The sequence below is a fragment of the Grammomys surdaster genome, unplaced genomic scaffold (genome assembly GCF_004785775.1).
Source record: "Grammomys surdaster isolate TR1022 unplaced genomic scaffold, NIH_TR_1.0 169, whole genome shotgun sequence".
NCBI lineage: Eukaryota > Metazoa > Chordata > Mammalia > Rodentia > Muridae > Grammomys > Grammomys surdaster.
Window position 1 is genome coordinate 13,759,488 of NW_021604617.1, and position 22,652 is coordinate 13,782,139.

The window sequence follows — 22,652 nt, forward strand, 5'->3', positions numbered from 1 at the left end:
CCTGTGCCACCTCACTCCCAACCCCGAAGGGCAAGTAGTGTTGGGCAGCAAGCATTCCAGGGCACAGGCAGCAGAGGGTTAATCTGTTTAGTTGTTAATTGGAAGGCTATACAGTAAGCAAGAGACAAGAGTGACTTGGAGTTCAATGTCAGCCAAGCTGAGCCTGAAAACTCAACAGTTACCTGAGCTATTACAGAGGACATGTTAGGACTGAGCTTACAGGCAGTCAGGTATGGTGAATGATAAGCGTCCATCCTTAGCACTATGAGAAGTGGCTGCTAGTATGTTTCAGAGACCACAAACAACAGCTGGGTAGGGGAAATCTAGGAAGAGGGCAAATGTTTGTGTGGTCTTAAACTGAAGTTTTCAATTAGGAAATGGTAGGGGTCACATTGAATGTTAAGTCTTAAACTCAGAGAAGTCAAGGACACAAATGTATCATCAGGAGTCATAGGGACACAGGCAGAAATAAGCTACTGAAGAGGTCAGCTCACGAAATTTGGAAAGGTCATAGGACACTTGCTCCTCTGGAAGGGAGAGGCTAATTAACATTCCTTAGATCACAGGGGTGTGGGAACCAACCTGAGGGTGGGGACACATTCCACAGGATGGACTTGGACCCTTGGCTACCCACAGACAAGGGAAGTCCTTGCCACCTCATTCCCTAAAGACCAATCGATTTAAAAGTTACACTGTTCTGCCAATCATATTGTGCCTAGTTGCTGATTCCCTATTCTACCCCTGAAAAATGTATAAAAACTGGCCAAATGGGCTGCCCAAGGTTGCCGTCTCTCCTTCAGGTGGAGGATGACACCAACTCGTTGGAACAATAAATTCCTCTTGCTTTTTGCATCAATTGCCAGCTCAGCATGGTTTACTGGCAGGGGTGGAGTGCGGTGGGGTGGGGTGGGGAGTCCCTGGTAAGCTATGGCTCGCCAGAGTCTTACACTACCAGTTTCACTAAAACTGCTTAGAATAAGACCTTGAATAAATCGTGTTAAGGGTGAGTGAAAGCAGAAGCAGAAGCTCTAGAATGGGAAAAGGAAATGAGAAATGTCAAGAGACATATTAATTCCAAGACGAGAAATGATCAAGCTGTGGAATTTTGCTGAGGGGTCAAGGACACAAACTGAGAGAGAGCCTGGCGTTGTAATGCAGGCCTGAAATCCTGCTCCTCTGGATGTGGAGGCAGGATCCAAGTCCATCCTTTGAAACATAATGAATTTGAAGTGTAAGAGTCCATAATTTGCTGAAGAATGATATCCCAGACTCAAATGATGTGTAAAAGCAAAGAGTGTTTTATTCTGCAGAAGTCTACCATGCTGGGATCTCCCATTACCATGATAGACAACCAAATGAGCTGGAGGGCCTGATTTAAAGCACATTAAGGGATTCTGGGGTAGGTGACCTATATCTTGTTCCATCTCTAGGGACATTCATTACCAGGGTATGGGAGCTGGAAACTGTTGCTGGGGAGGTCTGGAAACTGTTGCGGACCCATTGTCCTTGCCTCAGGCCAGGTGGCAGGGCAGCTTCTGAGGTCTGGACTTCCCTGGACTTGCTCAGTTCTTGTAAACAGAGAGTTTCCAAGTTCTTATCTCCTGAACTGTCAATTTGAAGTCTTTCATGGAGTCAGGAGTCAGACTAGCCTTCTCAGAGACCAGTCTAAGTTACATGGAACTATCTCAATTGAAACAAATCTCCTCCAACAGATCACAAAAGGAGACATCTCTGTCGCACCATGGTGTGTCTTAATATGCGTGTAATGAAAATCAAGAAACAAGATTATAGGTGAATGGTTCTGTCTACATAAAGTCTGAAAAAGTAATCAGGCAGAAATAATCTTCAGCTTTTGAAATCAGAAACATGCTGAAGGAAAGGGGACCAATGAAGTTCTGTGAGTGTGTAGAGATGTATGGGGGAAGGGGATGTGAAATGATGGAAGGAAACCAATGATGGAAGGGAAGGGGAGGTCTCAGCAGGCCCATGCTTAGGCATCTCTTCTCCCAGAGGGACCAGCCACACGACAGTATAGCATAGAATAAAGTTTATTCAGGGGATGGGGAGGGGAACCAGGAGGGAGGCAGAGAGAGAGAGAGAGAGGGAGGGAGGGAGAGAGAGAGAGACAGAGAGAGGAGGGAGGGAGGGAGGGAGGGAGGAAGGGAGAGAGAGAGAGCAGAGAGGTAGAGATAGAGGAATAGAGGCCGACCATGACCACGTGGAGAGAGGGGCAAGGGAAGAGGGGGGAGGGGGCAGAGAGAAGCTGGAGGCAAGAGAGTAAGAGGGTAAGAGAGCAAGAGGGAGAGGAGGGGGCAAGCAGCCCCTTTTATAGTGGGCAGGCCTACCTGGCTGTTGCCAGGTAACTGTGGGGAGGAGCATACCTGGCTGTTGCTAGGTAACTGGAGGTGGAGTTTAGACAGAATACTAACACATGCTATACCTCAGAACGACTGGGTTTCTCTCAGTATCAGGATATTTCCTGGTTGGGTTTTACTTTATGAAAAGCCATCAAGTTTCAACACAGATACTTCTGTTTTATTCTGCAATTTAAAAAAAATCATTAATTGAAATTGAGTTGAAATCTGAGAAAAGGTCGTCCTTTTGATGGAACTTCTGCCAGTAAAATTTATTATAAAGTAAAGTGCAAAGCTTTACATAAAAACCCCACTTATCAGGGAAAATACATTTAAAGCAGCACAATGATTAAATATAACACAACTGCTAGATATGTTTTTATGGTATATTAAAAATTTATGTTAGTAAAGCATTGCAAAGTGTTTTGGGGGTCCCACTTGGGGTTTGGTAATAAAGACATGGAGGCATCTGTATAGTATAAGCCCTTTCACTGGGGGTGAAAGCCATCCAGACTCCATCCACCTCTCCTATCACTGTAGACCATATGGTTGGTTCTCCATCTGCCTGCTCTGCCCTCTCCCAGCTACAGCTTCTTTTTAGTGTTACACAAAAGGCACCATTAACAAGTCAATATCCGCATTCCAAAACTTCTGCTACAATACGGAAATGTACATCACATGTAAATGTAAAACAGTTACAGTAAAACACATATAATCTAATTAAAATTTACCTTAAAAGATACAGGCGAGAACAGTAGATCTGAAAACAACTCAATGATGCCCACTGAGAGAGAGGAGCCCTAAGTAAGTAGTACCAAGCATTGAATAGTACAGACATCACTGAGCAGAATGATAGTCAGTAGAGATAACAAGCCCTTCTTCAAGACAAGTATTTGTCTGTTCTTGGGAGGGGTCTGTGGTGGGGGTGTTCCATGGTACTTGTAAGCCTCTAATATTTTCTCAAGAATAAATTCACTTTGCCTGAAATCCACCAGGAAAAGTGACAGGAGAAAGCAAGCCTAGAATATTCTCAAATTTCTGTAGCAAAGGAAGACATACAGAGATTAGCACCTACTCTGGGAAGGAATCTCAATGCAGCCCAAGATGGAACTTTCTCATTCTGTGTCTTAACTAATGGTTTCTGTGTGGTGGCTTAACTTTTGAGGATGCAGATGAGGTAACTGTACATTTAATTCCCTTAAGTTATCCATTTTAGACCTAAAATGCAGTTCATTTTTCTCTAAGCTTCGTAAACTCTAGGACATGGGATAAAAGTAAAAGCAGATGAAATAACATAGCCCAAATTACAACAATAATATCTTCCTTCTTGCTTGTGATGGTTGCATTTTACAAGTTTTAGAAGTGAAATATTAAAGTAGCAGAGGTATAACATAACGTTTGCATATGTGTGAGCTTTTAAGAAGGTGGACTTAACAAGCCAATTTGCTTTCAACAGCTTCTCTAAGACTGAGTGTGTGTGTGTGTGTGTGTGTGTGTGAATTAGTTCCAAATATAAAATCCAATTGTCGAGATTTCTTGTTTTTACTGGTACCATCCTTGTACTACCCCTGAAGACTGGGAGAAAATAGGAAATGTTGACTATGTGTGGCTGCTTTTTCCTGATCCTATATAAACCTCAGCAGGGTGGATCAGCACATGCTCCCAACCACAGTCCCAACCTTGCTCATTCTCTGGTCCTGTGTTCTGCCTCTCCACTGGTGGTGTTGGGATGCTGCAAATACACGGGCAAAAGGAGGACTAGGCAAAATCCTGGGTGGGGAGTCCACAGTCCACATCTCCTTTTGAGGCATCAGAGTACCCATGTATGCCGGTATGGAAAGGGAGATGGGGGAGAGGGGCAGGCAGGAACCTGGACCAGTTTAGACTGAGTGTTAGAGGGGCAGGAGAAGAGAGAAGGTGTTTCAGGAGTCTAATTGATAGGGTTCATTTAGGTGAAGACCTTCCCCATGACAATCTTTAATAAAGCAGCCCCTTGAGACGATCTTCTCTTGTTCATATTTCTTTATGGGTGGTGGGCATGGTCACATATGCTCTATTGTGGTCAACCAGGGATTATGTAATTTGAGGGAAGACATGAGACTATCCAGGAAGAGAATGTCATTGGCTGAAGGCTAGGCTACTGAGATACTTCATGAAGAGGCATTCCAGGTGATGTGTTATGTTAGATGTAATGGTTATACATTCCAAAGCAGGTACAGAGGCAGGGAGGGGGAACTTCCATTCCTTCTGTCTCAGATCTCTGAGATCCGTGGGTTTGAGCGTGCACTGCCTCACCAATTTTTATTAGCATTTCTTCTAGGCTCTGCCCAACAGCTACCTAGCAACATACAAGCCTGGCTTGCTATGAAAAGACTGTTTGCGCTTCTATCTATCTATCTATCTATCTATCTATCTATCTATCTATCTATCGCCTCTCTCTCTCCTCCCCTCTCTGTTCTCTCTTTCTCCCCCCCTCCCTGGCTGTCATCTTCCCTTCTTTCTGTCTCCTCTCTCTTTCTGTTCTTTTCTCTCCCCTTTCTTTCTCTGCCTCTACTCCAAGTAAACTTCACTTTATTCTAAATTCATCAATCATATGGCTGGCCCCTGAAGAGTGTGCCTCAGCATTGGCCTGCTAAGGCACCTCTCCTGCAGCACCATGCTGCCACATTACAAAACATATGACTTATGTCTTTCTGGTGGCACAGTACACATCCCCTACACTCTCTGAGAGATTTTCTTTTCCAGAAGGAAACTTTCATGTCTCCTGTTTTTGTGTTTTAAAATAAGTGAAAAGAACAAGCACCATGCAGGTATTCTTCCCCCAGCTTTCTCTTCACTCAACAGATCTGTGTTTCTAAAGCAAAATGTACATGAAGTTTTAAACACTGTTGAATAACTAGCCCTATTAATAGGATGGACAGGCGCAGTTACTACAGTGAACACTAGGTGTCAGATTTAAGCTACAAACTATTTCTTCTAACAAGGGGTGTACTTAAATCATCTCTAGTAGTTTCCTTAGAATTTTGCAGCATTTTGAACTATTTTTAGAAAATTCTATATAGAAGCTTGCTTGCCACATTAACGTATATGAACATTTAAAAATATTGATATATAATATAATACTCTTGATTCAAATTATTTTGACAAATTATTCCACTTGATTTATCCAGTAACTGAAATATATTTTGTCTGAAATTAGAAACACTTAAACTAAACAGCTTTCAGACTGCTAACCTATTGAGAAAATAAATCTTGGAGTCTTTTCAAATTTTTTAAAAATTTTTTCAGGTAGTAGAATATCAGAAATTTAGATATGTTAAGTTTATTTATTGTCTTATTTATTGTCTTTTTGTTATATATTTATTATCTTAAATTTCCTGTTGTGATAAAGTACACCGAGAAGCATGACATAGTGTAGAGAAACACATCTTTTATCCCTGCACTTGAGAGGCAGAGTCAAAAAGGTATCTGTGAGTTGAGGTCAACCTGGTCTACATAGGAAGTTCTAGGCCAGCCAGGGCTACAAAGTGAGACCCTGTTTCAAAAAAAAACAAAAAAAAAAAACTGTGTTGGGGTAATCTTTTTGTGTACTGTGTAAAGATTGTCTTTGTATTATTCAAATGCTGATTTCTTTACTGGCAGAGAGTTGAGAGCGGATCAGACTTTGATATTGTTATACATATGGCTATATCATATTTTGTAAACACCCCTCTATTACCTTCTGATTGGTCTAGTAAAATTCTGATGGCCTATAGCAAAGGAAGAAAGAACAGGCATGACTTCTGTAGAAATAGGAACTCTGAGAAAGAGTCAGCCATGGGAGGATTCGCCAACTAGACACATAGCAAGAAGCAGGCTAGGCCTGAAGGAGAGTAAGTAACAAGCCACATGGCAGAACATAGATTAATATATATGGGCCAACTTAAGATATATGAACTAGTTGGGATCAAGAGTAAGCTATAGGGTCTTGGGACCAAGACCTAAAGCTATAATTGATAAAGTCTCCATGTCTTTATTCAGAGTTGAGGTGGATGTAGAAAGATCTACAGATACATAGATCTGTTGTCAGGAAGAAAAAAGAGCAATGAAACTTGCGCCCAACTACTTTCTCCTTTTTATATGTTTAGGATCTCTGCCCAGGGAATGGTGTCACCCACAGTGGGTGTATCTTTTTACCTCAACTAACTTAACCAAAATAATACAACAAGTGTGTTCAGAGGACCATGTCCCAAATGCTTCTGTATTTCAAGAAGGCGACAAATGAGGTTAGCTTTCAATTTTACATTTCAAATGTTATCCCTTGTTTGACATTTTGAAAATTACTTTTAACTGCAATTTTTAAAATAACAGTAGGGATTAAATCCCATGTAGCTGGGTACATATGCAACAGTCAAAAAAGCCCATTTCACAGGCTTGCTGCTGATAGTAACAAGGATAAAAAAGTGTATGTATCTACCTAAAATTCTGCTCTTTGAGTTTATATTACCAACATCACAAAATACAACAGTACTAACAGATACGGCAAACATTTTTTAAAAAATAAATCCTTGAATCAAAAATGATATGAAGCCAGGCAGTGGTGGCGCATGCCTTTAATTCCAGCACTTGGGAGGCAGAGGCAAGCAGATTTCTGAGTTCGAGGCCAGCCTGGTCTACAGAGTGAGTTTCAGGACAACCAGGGCTACACAGAGAAACCCTGTCTCAAAAAACCAAAAAAAAAAAAAAAAAGATATGATAACAAAGGTGGAGTAATAATAATTTTGCTCTGGTTTGCAGAAATGCTTATTTTAAAAAAATCAGAAAAGATGACAAAGTTGTCATTTTGCACTACCCACTTTAATAATCAATTCTAGCAAGGAGAATCCATTGCCAGCATGGCAGGGTTGCTGGGAAACAGAGTAATGATACAGTACAAAGGCCTTGTGCTACAGATCACTTACCAAATGTAATGGGGGGAGCGTACAATTGTAGCCTACTGATCACCATCTCAGATGGGTCCTCAGCACCAAGAACAGTGGAACAGTTTCTTTCTGGGATGCAGTGTGGTATGCTGAGGGTAGTGCTTTGCCAATTCCCAAGTAGAAATCTTGTCTAAAGTATTTAGACAGCCAACTGTGGAGGCTCATGACTTTGATTTCAAGTATTAAGCTAGCTTAGGCTAGAGTGAATTCCTGTCACAAAACAAAGCATGAAATTAAAAGTATTCAACTATTTGCTCTCCATTTAGCAAAAAAAAGTGTTACTAATGTGTTGTATATACAAGAGGATTTAGATAGGCATTTGAAACATCGGATTGATGCTCTTTATCCTATTCAAATGATTGGAAAGAGGTTCAGAGTTTAAGAGCAAGGAACCATCTCAAGTGTCATGCCAAATACTAATGGAGTTATGTTACTTCTAAAATTTACAATGATAGTCATTATAATTATGAAAAAGTTTAAAGACACTTGCAGTGTATTTGGCATAGTTCTAACACCTCTCTGGATGTTTTAACTTTGCACAGTGAAATTATGAATTTAAAGAATGATCCTCTGTTGAGCTTTGATGCTGCAGATACTGTTGATAAAATTATTCATGGATTGAGGTCAGTATTTCTATTTTGGTGAAGCTTCAGGAATGACATATATAGCTTGGTCATGCTAGCCCTTTTTGCCCTGGAAATACTTTTATTCCTGCCCACTGTGTTAAAGCTTGTCTTTAACAACATCAACATGTTGGCAGCCAAAGTACTCAACTTGAAACTGAAAATGGATCCCCAGACAGAGTTATTCATTTAACAGGCTGGCAAGCCAAGGATGGGTAAAATTCTGTACAGAGCCTTACCAACCTAAGACAAAAGTGCAATTCTTTGATAATCTATATTCCACAATGGGTAAGGAAGGTATTCTTTGCAGAACGACCTAAGACAAGTTCAGTCTTGTTTATGAAATAAAAAAGGGGGTGATATGGGGGGGGGGGTTGGGGCTTCCTGGCAGGAATCTGACATTGGCCAAGGACAAGGAAATGGACTTCAGGTAGGAATCTTACATTAGGCTAGAACAAAGAAGCAATTTCAGGCAGAAATATAAATCTTAGGCTACAACGAAGAAATAATTTCAGGCAGGAATATAAGTCTTAAGCCAGAACAAAGAAGTAGGCTTCAGGCATGAAAATGACTTTGGGCTAGGTCAGGGAAGTAGGCTCAAATATTTGGTCATCCTAAGCCCTTAGAAATAGTGATCATGGGACTTTGTTTATTGCCTTGCTTGTTCTCTGACTATCTGTGTTTATTGTCTTGCTTGTTCCTTGACTATTTGCATCTATTGTATTGCTAGTTCCTCAACCTAGAACTGACCTTAACACTTGCATGTAATTAAAATTGTATAAAAGCAAAAAGGAGGAGGAGGGATGGGATAGGGGGCATATAGAGTGGGGAAATGGGGATAATATCTAAAATGCAAATAAATAAAATATCCAACAAAAGAAAGTATTCAACTAAAGTTGCACATGGTACACACTGTTATCCTGGCACACAGCTGTAAACAGGGGGATTCCCAATAGGAGGATATGCAGTGAGACCCTAAAGCAAAACAAAACAAAATCTAGTCATAATAAAACAATCTTAAAAACTTAAAATGTGGAACATATTAGCAGACAATATGCTTCAAAAGTTGGTATCATTGGAAAAATTACAAATACTTCATTTCATCTTATAAGACAGCCAAAAGACTTAACTATAATTGACAGACCTCCAGGGGAATAGGGTAAAAAATGTGTTTTGAGATCTCCAGACAGCTAAACTTGACTTTTATGTCAAGTTGCAGTTATAAGTTAATGTTAATTTTCCTAGATATTATAGTGGTCAAGTAATTACACAAGAATTTATTTTAAATAATTTTGCCAGGCTTACAGTAAATCTTATTTATATAGATTAATTTGAAATTTTCCTAGTGAAAGATATATAAAGGTATATACTGGTTTATACATTGTGTGTGTGTGTGTGTGTGTTAGTGTGTGTGTGTAGAGAAAGAATAGAAAGAATGAAGATAATGTAGATGATAAAATATTAGTAAATGAAATACAAGGTTTATAGCAGCTTATTATATTATCATTTTAATTATTTTATGTTTAAATCTGAATAAAACTATTACTTGAAAGTGAAGATTAAAGAGACAGCTCAAACTATAGAAATAATTTTTTTTTTTTGGGGGGGGGTTTGGTTTTTCGAGACAGGGTTTCTCTGTGTAGCCCTGACTGTCCTGGACCTCACTCTGTAGACCAGGCTAGCCTCGAACTCTCGAACTCAAAAATCTGCCTGCCTCTGACTCCCAAGTGCTGGGATTAAAGGCTTGCGCCACCACCGCCCAAAAAATTCTATTTAATATAATACAAATGTTATTTTCACTCTGGTCAAGCAAGCCCACAACTAGGAATTATCAATAGATCTTTAATTTCCAATGTCTTATGTTGCTTTAAAACCTCAAGTGAGAGCACTAGCAATGGACGATGGAAAACTGATAGAGGAGGAACTCTGGTATGAAAAACTGCATTTCCAGAGAAGAAAGGAGGCAAAGTTCTGTTGGATTCTAAGATCCAAACTGGGGGACACACTCCCACAGAAGCCCTCACAGACAGCAGATTCGATGCAATAGCAAGAGCTTTATTGATAACCAGTGCACTGGGGTTCCCTCCCACACAGGCAAGAGGAACCCCAAGCCAAAGCTAAGAGCAATTCTTATACCATTTCTACAGAGTTCAGGAGGGCAGTTTTACAATCACCTCTTAAACAATAACCAAAAAGGCTGACCTCAACAGCCGTTCCCAGGCCTGGTTTCTAGGTAACTCAGATTTGCACATTATCTTTATAACAATGAATGTTAGCTAAGTGGCTTCTGTTTGCCCAGGTTTATTGTGATAAGGGTCCAGCTTCCTGATAACCTCTTATATTGGGCCCTTCCCCTGGAATGTGTGTGTAAGTCTTTGGAATGTGTTCCTCCCGGGATGTGTCCTGGGGCAGTTAATTTTTGAGTTTAAACTGAAACCTGAAATTCCTACAGTTCATGGGGCAAATAGTACTGTAATTGACAGAAACCAAAAAGGCATGAATTAACTCAACAGCACTGTCAAGAAGTCTTTAGCTCAGCTATAAAAACAGAGTAGGTATAGCTGTACAGAAGCAATTAAAAGAAAACAAAACTCCTTCCTTCATACAGGAGGAATAACATTTACTGGCAGGTAGTATTCTAAGAGCTTTATAGATAGTAATCTAACCTATACGTTGCTACTCCAATGTTCCCCTTGATTAAATCATGGCAAGATGAAATTTAGTATCCTGCTTAAAGTTTTACAGCTAGTATATAACAGAAGTAGGAAGTAAGGTTACAAAGATGGCTCTCACAATCCTAAATTTCTATACTGTATTGGTCTAGAAATCAAAGGAAGTATTGCATCAAAACAGTTCTATTAGTTTCTTAATGAAATTACAATGTTGAAAACAAATAAGTAGAGCGAGACTTTAGACTTTGTTGGGTGCTCCTTTAGAAGAGGTCGAGACAGAAATGGTGAATTCAAAGCTAGCCTGAGCTACATACACACGGTGAGCTCTAGGCTAGTCTTGAGTGACCCAGGAGAGAAAGCATCTGCAAAAGAAGTTGAGCCCAAGGGTTAAATTGTCTGCCCCCAGGTTCAGTGTGCTGTAAGAAAGATACAATAACAGGAAGGAGAGAACACTGGCTCAGAGCAGTTTTTCAACTTGGTTCACACCTGGGACCATGTCTGTTCCTCTAAACTCTGAAAAACTTTGTGGTTTGGCCCAAGCTAACTGCTTTTCATTGGCTCCTGTAAGCTGCTTTCTAGCTCTTCCACGCCTAGCAACAAAATTTGTATAAAAGACTAATGTTTTCTGTAGAAAGCACACATTTCTCTTCTGAGTAGAGCTGTCACCTAGCCTTCAGCTAATAAACTCTTGAGACTTCACCATCTGGCATTTGTTTTCTTATTGAGTTTGGGCTCTAAGACTTTAGAGAACAAAGATTTAATGTGAATTAAAACTATAATGGTTTCTCATTATTGCAGCCATTGCCGTCTGAGCTACATGGTGAGATCTTCTTAAGAAAGAAAGAAAGGAAGGAAGAAAGAAAGAAAGAAGGAAGGAAGGAAGGAAAGAAAGAAAGATAGAAGAGACAGAGAGAGGATGGAGGGAAGAAAACAAGAAAAGAAAGAGAAAGAAGAAAAAAGAGATTGAAAAAGAGAAGAGGAGAAAAAGGATGAGGATGTTGAAATAATTTTTTTTTACATTGTGTCTCTGTATTTTCAATTATTAATTCTGTATTGGCAAACAGCAAATTCTGACAGTATATTGGTATTGTCATTTCTATGGCCCATCATCAACGTTTCCTATTTTATAAATATTCATCCTTCCTCACCTGCCTACAGACAATGTAGAATATCATCAGAGGTTGTCTTACTACTGTAATAAAGATCTGATGGCCAATAGCTGGAACAGGAAATGGAAGGCCAAACTTGTAGCCAGAGAAATGACACAGGGGAAGAGAGCAGACTTAAGAGATTCAGGAGAGATGCAGTAGGCACAGCAAAGCAGAGGGGTACAGAACATGCCATGTAGTGTTAGCCACATGGAGGGTTTTAGGCTAGAATAGTCTGGTAAACTTTAAATGCTAGCTGGAAGACTACCCTAGGAAACAGCCTAAGCTTTAACCTATATAGAAGATTTTGTGTTATTATTTATACCACTGATGGGGCCAAAGAAAACCCTGGTATTGGGGAAGGAGGAGGAAGAAAAGGAGGAGGAGGAAAAGGAGGAGGAGGAAAAGGAGGAGGAGGAAATGGAGGAGGAGGAAGAAGAGGAAGAGGGAGGAGAAGGAGAAGAGGAAGAAGAAGAGGAAGAAGAAGAGGAGAAGGAGGAACAGGAATAGGAGGAGGAGGAGGGGAAGGAGGAGGAGGAGAAAGCAGCAGAATAATAATAATAATAATAATAAAGCAGAAATGTGAAAGAAAACAGGAAACAGGAAAGGGGAAAGGGAAAAGGAAAAAGAGAGAGAAGAGGAAACAGAAAAGTTGAGGAGATTGTAGAGAGCTTGAGAAACAGTAAATGGAAATCAAAACCAGCTCAATCCATTGCATTCTGCTCAAGCCTTGCCCTTAAGAAGTGGGGAATATGTACAAAACGGAGAGAAAAAGAACAATTATTACTTGTGATGGTTTGAATATGCCTGGCTCTGGAAGTGGCACTATTAGGAGATGGCGTCTTGTTGGAGTAGGTTTGTCTTTTTGGAGGAAGTGTGTCACTGTGGGGTGGGCTTTGAGATTCTATGCTCAAACTGCCCAGCGCAGTAGAAACCCTCCTGGCTGCCTGCAGAAGACAGCTTCCTTCTGTTTGCCTTTGCATCAAGATGTACTTCTTTCTAGAGTACCATGTCTGCCTGGATGGTGTTAATGGACTGAATCTCTAAAACTATAAGCTCGGCCCAATTAAATGTCTTTAATGAGAATTGCCTTGTTTATGGTGTCTCTTTAGAGCAATAAAACCCTAAGACACTACTAATCCTTTCTTTGAGCTGATAGACATCTTCAAACAACTTGCTTGCAAATCTGGGAAAGGGCAGACAGTATTATGGCACTGTTATGACAGTGTTAGGGCAGAACAAGTATGTCCTCATACTCTGTGAATATAACATCACTTCTATGGTTTTTCAGAACCCCAAAAAACATGAGGTGTGGTGGACAAGCAGAGACAAAGAGAAAGAGAAGTAAAGTTTAGACAGTGATGCTATAGGAAGAAAAGCAACCTTACGTCCTTAATTTTTGATGTGATCAAGACTAACTATTGTTAGTTGTTACTGATCGTCGTGAACAAAATGCCTTACATACATAATTTGTAGAGCAAGGATTTAATGTGGATTGAAGGCATAGTGTCTTCTCATCAAAGCTGCTCAGACCCATGTCCTTGGGCAAATTATCAGAGACACAGACATGTAGCAGAGTCTGTTCTTCACTTCCTGGTAAATAGGAAGCAGTGAGAAATACTCAGGAACAGGTACACCAGGTATGCACTTTGAAGACGCAGCCACAGTGAGCCAGTCCCTCCAGCTAGGTCTCACCCTTTCCTAAAACAGTTCCTCTAGTTGAGGCCGAGCTATCAAATGTGTAGCACACATTTCTTATTCCAACCATAGCAGATACAAAGATACTGACACTAACTCACTAATCTCAGAGAGTTCAATTTAAAGTATATACTTAGTGTGAATGTATTGGGTCAAAGGTTAAATTCTTTCTCTGGCAACATTACATGCTTCTGTTGAAGAAGTATGCTTTGCTTATGTTGAAGTTGCTTAATAGTCTGAAGAATCCTAGGTCTTGGTTCCTGGCATTGACTGTGTTTATTACTGGTGGCACAGTTTCCTGTTCTGTAAGATGCTTGTTTATTACCAGAGAACTGAGCCCTAAATTGATCTCTGACAGAAGAAAATTATGGTGAATTTACTCTTGAATATTGCAAATAGCCAACAATTAATTCTAATTTAAAATTTCTACAAACACCTATTTACTAATCATAATGTCATATATAAATATTATGGTATACTTTAAATATACATATATATTATTCCTTGTGATTAACTGTATTCTTTGTCTTTTAATCAGGGATTTCAAATTATCTTACCAACAGTACTGTACACAGGATTCAGCACCTCTTCTATGGCATGAAAGTGCTTAAATGTTTCATATATTTCTGTAATGAAAGGATTAGGGACACAGAACACATGTTGGATAAAACTAAGTTTCTTTGATCTTCTCCCACAGACATACATAGAGGGTAACTCAAAGTGTTTTTTTTAAAATCCATATTGTAAACATTGTCGAGGAGACAGCCAGCCAGATAGTTCATCTAACAACTTGAGCTCTGTCTCTAGGATCCACATTATGGAAGGAAAGAGGTGATTCCACAGTTGCCCACTGGCTTCCACTTGGGTGCTGTGGACAATACATGAAAATGTACACACACACACACACACGCACGCACGCACGCACACACACACACACACACACACACGGGCAATCATATGCATGTTTAACTTCCATCTTTCTGACTATAAGGAACTGATAAAAACCATGTAGTAAGAAAATGGAAGACTTAGAAATCAAAGAGGTTTGATATATGTACATGTACATATATGTATATGTATGTGTGTGTGTGTGTGTGTGTATGTGTATATATAGCATAGCATTCATGTTGCAGGATATTTGATCACACTGTGAACCCCAAGATTGTATACTGGAAAAATCTGTTTCTAGTTGTGGTTTGGCTCAGCCTAGCACATGCCTTTAATCTCTGAGAGCTTTCTATTTATTGTAAAAGATTGAATAAAGTCAACCACAGGTCAAGAACCAGAGCAAGCAACCAGTTTACAGGGAGTGAACATAGGAAAAAAATCCATAGAGAGTGAGAGGAAGTCAGGTCAGATAGAAAGATACCCAGGAAGTAGAAAGGTGGGAAATTCAGTTGGAAGGGTTTTTAGAATTGTCTGGAGGGGGAGAACAGGTCTTCCCCCCCCCCCCACTTCCTAGGAAGTTCGTTGAGGAGGAAGGTCAGCTGAATGATTTCTCTGTCTCTCTGAGCAATAAGCTTTCACCATAGCATTTGGCTCCTGAGTCTTTGGTAAAATCTGAACCATGCAAAAGTTGAAGTCATGGGGGACATGTGGAAAGGCTTGTTTTTCTTCTCACAGTCAGGGTGTATTAGTCACAGGGACAGCAGCTATAAATGGAAGTGTGATTAAGCGCTCCATTAAAATTGTAGTCTTCAAGATTATTCATAATGAGATTAGGTTTTATTTATACTGAGTCACCTCATATCTTCTCAAACTTATACTTTGTGCTTATTGATATTATTGATTAGGTTCCTCTTTGGGGGATTTGATCTACCATATGTAGTAATTTGGTTGCATAAAGTTAGATGTTTTTATGTATTGCCTCAGAGTATTTAGCTGTTAGGTTTAAAGAGGAAGGGAACAGAAAAAAAAAGTAAGTGAAATGTCAAATATTTTATTAAATACTAGGTATTATAAATAATAGGTATGTGGGGGAGAAGGAGTCATTGAGGGAGAGAAAAGACAATAAAATTGCAGCCTTGTTAACCATTGAGATAAGGAAGAGGAATAAGAAAAGAGAGTTAAGAGCTGGCTATGGTGGCACATGCCTTTAGTTCTAGCAAGAGGATCTCTGTGAGTTCCAGGGCAACCTGGCCTACATAGCAACCTTCTGGATAGCCAGTACTATATAGAGATACCGTGTAAAAAAAAAAAAAGAAATAGAAAGAAAAGGAGGGAGGGAGGAAGGAAAAGAAAGAGAAAGAAGACACACAGAGAGAATAAATGATATTATTCTGGACATTTGGATTTTTATATGAATGAAGAATATTCTGTAGCAATTCAGCAGAAATTACTCAGGGACGGTTTTTTATTAGATCAGACTGGTTTTTATTAGGTCAGATTGTAGTGTGACACAAGCCCCAACTTTTCACTGAGATTAAAGCAGATTTCTTTCTCTGGATATTTATCAGCTGCTCCAGCTCTGCTGGGTTCTATTCTGCTCTATTCAATGAGTTGTCTTCATTATGGGATCATGGCCAAGACAAGAATCTTGATCCAGGTCAACATCAGGGCCAGTTGTGCGATGACTGCAAGCTTCTATATACAGGCTTCCAGTGTCACGAATATCTGTGTGTCATGTACTCAGAAAGCATGTGGGCGAACCCAACATCAGTGGAGCAAAGTTCGTTCTCATACATAAAGCCTTGCCAGTCACATGGTAAACAAACAACAAACCAGATGGAGGCTTCCATTTCAGATGGCGAAGAAAATAATTTGAGACAGCAGCCCTGTCTGCTGTAAGAATGGACATTAGCAGCTGCGTCAAGAATAACTCTAAATTTGAGAAGTAACAAGATGCAGGATATAGTGAAGCCACGAGTATGGACAATATTATGGACATTATTTTTAACTTGTGAGAAATGTAAAAATAACTAGGTGTGTGTGGTAGTACATGTTCTTAATCTCAGCACTCTGGAGCTGGAGGCAGGTAGATCTCTTTGAATTGAAGGCCCTCTATAGTGAGTTCCCAGTCAGCAAGGGCTACATAGTAAGACCCTGTGTAGACAAATAAACAAGACCAAAAGAAATATTGATCTCTTCAAATGTGTCTGTTTACCTTTTTATTGTGGCTCATAATGTTGTCTTATGTAGAATACTCTGCAATCCCCATACAGTTGTCAGCTGGTTCAGATTTCATCTTGTGACTGAACACTTGATGTAATTTAAGAAGAGGAACTTTTAAGTTTTGGTTCAGTTTCCACAGTTAGAGAAAAGGGTTGCTTGGCTCTGTTACTGTAGGCCTTTGGTGAGTCCAAGCACCATGGGAGAAGGGACTGGAAAGTGAGAACTCTTACCTCATAGCAGTCAGGAAGCAGAAAGAGACAGCTCAGAGCCAGAACACAATGTGGCCACCATAATGATATGGCCTCAGTGACATACTTTCTCCAGTTAGGCCCTCCTCTAAAAGTTTCCCAGGCCTTCCCAAATAGATTCACCAGCTGGGGACCAAGCCTTCAAACTTTAATACAGATTTTACAACTTTACTTCTCAGTTAACTGGTTTTCCATTTATAAAAGTCAGTGGATTGGCAAGAAGGCTCAGTGGTGAAGAGCATTTGCCACTCTAGCAGAGGAACAAGTTTGTCTCCCAACATTCATGTAGGACGGTGCAGCTCATAACTACCTGTAGCTCCGGCTACAGGGCAGCCAGTGACCTGTTTTGGCTTCAATGGACATTTTTGCTCATGTAGACATAGCCACACACAGACATGCACATACACATAATTATAAAAAAATAAATTTAAAATGTTCTAAAAGCCAACAGTAGTCCCCAGAATATTTTTCAAATATTTTTATTGCTGTGTAAAATAGTAAATATTAAAGAATAAGAAAAAGGTTTTGTAGGCTGCTCCAGTTTCTGAGTGGGATCCTATTTACTAGGTAAATACTTCAAGAATAACTGATAGCATTCTTCATTCAGCTGAGACATGGAGCCTGCTAAGACCGTCTACAGAAATAGCTTATTATTCTTTTGTACCGGTTTTCTTTTACTAAAGACCAGATGTTCTTGGTATCCTTACAACAAAAGCTGTTCTCCTTAAACAGGTTTAGGTTGATAGATCTGGTTAGACAGTCAAAGCAAAATATAAAATGGGTGGAAGGCTAAATAAGGAAAAAAGTCAGTTGGGGATCCAGGTGCTAACATTGGGGCTGGTGAAACTCTTTCCTTCTGGTTTGCAGATAGCTCCCTCCTAGCAATGTCTTCCATCCACCTCTGTCCTTCCTGTCTGATACAGTTCCATCAGATTGAGGGCATGACCCTTAGGCTTCATGGTATCTTTATTATCTACTAAATATCTGATTAAGTAACAGTTGGAATTCCATTTTCAATTCTTGTGTTTAGTAGGTATGTATGTACTCAGCCCAGAGCTGTTCGTTTGTACAGCGTCCAGAGAAAGTACCCAGACCAAAATATGTAACATTTCACTTTGTTGGAAAAGTCTTTCTCAACTACTCTAGCTTTAATCTACTTTATTTCTCCTTGATGACATTTATTTACTATAAATTCTGCTTAGGAAGCTGCAGTTCTTAATGTACATTCTATGCTTTCAAAATGAAATATATGTACATACATATATATACACACACATATATACTTTTTGTATTATTCATCCAAATAATGACAGTCATAAAAATAATGCAAAAAAAAAGGAAGAAGAATCCTAATCAAATTTTGTCACCTGTGCTTGCATCTCCTAACAGTGCAAAGCTTGGTAAGATGTTGGCATCACGATAAGCAAGAGAATGGGCGTGTTGACCTTTGCCCTCTGCCCTTCTCCCTCTAGACCTCTATGAAGCAAACATTTTGTCACCAAGAATTATTCAGCACTTTCCATATCTCACACGAGTGAGACCACACAACATATGTCCTTCTTATCAGAATACTGCATCATCAACCGATGACTCATTTCTCCATTCCTCATTATTGCTGGTCAGTATCTGACTGTGTAAGTCAGTCAGTCAGTGTTTATTTGTTTGTTTGTTTGTTTATTTATTTATTTATTCACTCATTCATTCACTGTGTCTGTCTGTCTGTCTGTCTGTCTGTGTGCACATTCTTATGCACATGGAGGCTTGAAGACAATCTTAGAGGTTCCTCCGGTGCTACCCCACCTAAAAAACATTGAATGGACACACAGTAGTTGTTTGTACTTTCAGGGTTCACTGTATCATTTCAATATGTTTCTTTTTCTTCACTTAAAGGTTGCCTTAAAGGTGATCTGATTCAACAGTTCTGAACTGTAGTAGCTGTTAGAACCATCTGGAAAGATGTAAACATGTGATCTGACCACATTCCATCACAGTTACAGTAAAATCTTTCAGAAAAGCCCAGATAGCATATTTTTAAAACACTTTGCTGGATTATCCCCGTGTCTGGTTAAGCTTAAGAATCACCGAGGTATTTTAAACTCACGTGTAACTTGGAAGTTGGGTTACAAGGCGACTGGAGGTGAATAATGCTTTTGTTCTAGGAAGGCTTGATTGACGACATTCCGTTTGGCTCATTACTTCCTGGGTGCTGGAAGGGCTGCGGTTACTTTCCCATGATCTGAGAACTGGTTGCTAGACCAGTGTTTCAACTCTTGGATGTTAGATCCGATAAGGGAAGAAAGCTGTAAAATATTAATGTGGGTATACATTAAGCCAGGAGACTGCACGCAGTTGCTATATCTACAGGAAGTAGAATTAGAATAACCGACAGGAACATCGTAATACAAATCTATGAAATAACTTTTGTTGGCTACAGAAGTAGGTATGCAATGGAATCCTTTTTAGAACGTTCAATATTCAAGTCCCTGGGTGCCCAGTATAGACACACACACACACACACACACACACACAGAGAGAAAAGGGAGAGATAACCACCCTTCTGAGTTTAACCTGTAAAATAAGAACACCAACAAAAGTATACACTTAAGTTACAGGAAAAAAAATAGTAATTATAGTTTTTTCTTTTTGGTGTGATTATAATGTAACATTTTTCCTCTCCTTTTCCTTTCTCCAGACCTTCCTATATTCCCTTTTTTGATCTTTTTTCAACTTCATGGCCTCTTTTTTTTTTTCCTGTTATTTCATGCATACGTGTATTATGTATGCACACAGATAATGATAGATGGATAGAAAGATGACAGATCATAGACAGATTCATGATAGAGATATGACAAATAGATAAATAGATAGAGAGATTCCTAAATTTAACCTGCTCAATTTGTATGACTTAATTGTATGTATGTCTTCAGGCCTGACCAAAATTTGGTGTGGGATAACCAACTGGTGTACTCTTCCTTAAAGAAGACTATTTCTCTGACTCCCAGAATTCCTCAGTTGCCTTTAGTTCTTGTGCTTGCCTGAGGCCTCATGGGCTTTTTCTCATTCATTCACTTTGGCCTACTGGTGTCATCCTTGTTTGGCCTACTGGTGTCATCCTTGTTTGGCTTGTGTTTGGAAGTTATGTTGGTGAGATATTAAGGTTGTAACTTCTCACAGTGAATTAATTAAGATCATCTTCTGACTTTTGAGGATATAGTGCAAACTGGAGTTTCACCATTACTGTTCAGTGCAGCTCAGTATAAATGGACTCACCAGCCCTCAGGGACCAGCATGCTTGCAGCTCTCCTAAGTTACTTAGAGAGACGGCCAGTGGGTTCATCTCAGTACTCTTCATACATTTTAGACATCACTTCAGTCTATGAAAACACAGTGTTGTGTGACTCAGGGAAGGGAGACTGAACAGTTCTACACTCATCCCTAAAGGGCCCTCGATAACAAGCCAAAGTCATGATGTCACTTAAGTCTAGTGAACCTGTGAGTTTAGAGGGGTTAATTACAAGAGCATAGGTGACTCAAAGGCAGCTACCTCACCTGAAAGCCCACTCAGCATGACCAATGACTCACTAAACTGCATTCCAGGAGGTCCCTGTACAACTGTCCGACAGCTAGTTCTCTACACAGCAATTGCTACTGTGCATATAACTTTAGGGGCAGGGCTGAAGAATTGCATTCTTTTCAGTAGCTCCCTGAACTTTATAAGTTTTGTTTACTCCCTGAATATCATAAACCTCCTACCCCTCCCCCATGAGAAAATAATTTCATTTGGAGACTATACAGTTACCCAACACACAGTAAACACCATCCTAGAGGAAAGCGACCAAATTTTGTGCCTTCTGAATGTATTTATTCCACGTTTTCTATTCTTGTTATATGCATTGATACATCATTTTCTTCTCATTTAAAAAAGCAAGAGCTCTCTGAGGGGTTTGTCGGTCTCATTCCTTAGCAAATAGTTTCTTCCAATTTCCATTCTCCAATTTAATTCTTCATCTCATCCCGAGGCAAGAAAACCAAGAGGAAGCAGTGATCTTATGGTTTACATTATACTTCCTTCAGACACAGACACTCCAGCTAGAATTCTCCCAATTTTGCTGAAAAGAAGAAATAGATAGTATTCTTCTGGCTGCTTCAAAGGAGCATATTTTTTACAATGTCATACATGCATTTAATGTAATTTCAATACTCTATTCCCCACACTTTCTCTGAAATCCTTCCTATTGCTCTCTTTCCCACCCCTACCAACCTTCCTCAGGTTTGTGACTTCTATTTTTAATTTTTTAAAATTATAATAAAAACACATCATTTCTCCCTTACCTCTCCTCCCTCCAAATCCTCCCAGATACCCTTTGTTGCTTGCTTACAAAAAAGATCATTTCCTCTTTTCTCATTAATTGTTGGGAAGAAACAAAAGAAACTTATTCTAAGTACTACCATTTTGTTTTCAGACTCCATTTAATCAGTGGGAGAAACTTAAGTTTAAGGTTTCAGTCCCTAGGGGATCTGGGTACTTCCCAATAGGTGAAGAGTTTCTATTATAAGGACACAGTTGTCTGAGTCAAGACATCTCAAAGACAGCTTCTCCATCTTGCTGGTAGGGTCAAATTAAATTCATGTTCCCTAGCCCAGGAACCAACTCATATCTTGATTGATGGAAAGTCCCTTGCTCAATCCCTTATGTCAAAATATGATTGGACAATACTACAGCTTACTATGCACCACCTCCCTTTATGGTTCATTCTTTAAATATGTTATAAAACGTCCCTTCAGGGTCATAGTTCAGCTCTGGACTCTGTTCTGTAACAATCTCTGACCCTGTTTGATCTGTAACAGCTTGATTGCAATGACATTTGTCATCTGCATTGGCCTGGTGTTTGAATTATGTTGCATCTATGCTGGATTTAAGTGGACCCCACGACAGTTGCACACATATGTGTATGTAAGTATATGTTCCTAAATATAACCTTCTCAGTCTGTATAATGTTTCTTGTATGTGTGTTTCTGGGGCTGACCATTTGTGATCCATTTAGTTTAATCAGAGCCATCTGTGTGACCATTAGATGGGATTATTTATTGGAGCCTAGCAGGGTGACCATTGGTTATACAACTGAAGACAGTTTCTCTCCGTCTGAATTATTTAGTACCAAATAGCTTAGCCGTAAGGATTAGGTCCCCTAGAGCCCCATGGCCATCCACACCTAACTGTCAAAAGACCCATTCTTGTTCTCACATGGTGCAAGCATCTGCAGCTGTTGTGAATTTGTGATACACGTCTCATAATGTTCATGGACCACCTACATCAGAATTACTTAGAGACTTGCTACAAATCAGTGTTCAAAGCCTAACTCCAAACCAATGGAAACTCAATGGGTGAGAGCAGGGCAGAATGTTGATCTGTAGGTAATTCTCATCCACGCTAGAGTTGAGTTAATACTATGTATGACTCCTGGTTGGTGTCTGTCACTGTACCTCCAGTGAAGAACATGACAGAGACAAGCAGTTTTGCTTCTTCCTCTACTTGTCCCATCACCCAGCCACTGGCATTTAGCACATACTAAGTACTTCCTGATCAAGTCCATGAACAAGACAGAGCCTTACAGTCTTATAAGGACATAAATGAAATGTTGGTCAGGAACAAACATATAACAAAATAGCAACCACGTTTTCCTATTTATCTGTGTCTAACCAGGGTCAATATACTTAAAAATTCTCAAAGATACTAAAGAAATAGCACAGACTTATTTCATTGTGAAGGATAACTGAGTTTAAAGTGCTTAAAAACAGTCCTGTGTAAGGTGGTCAAGAATGTTAGATGTAGGGTA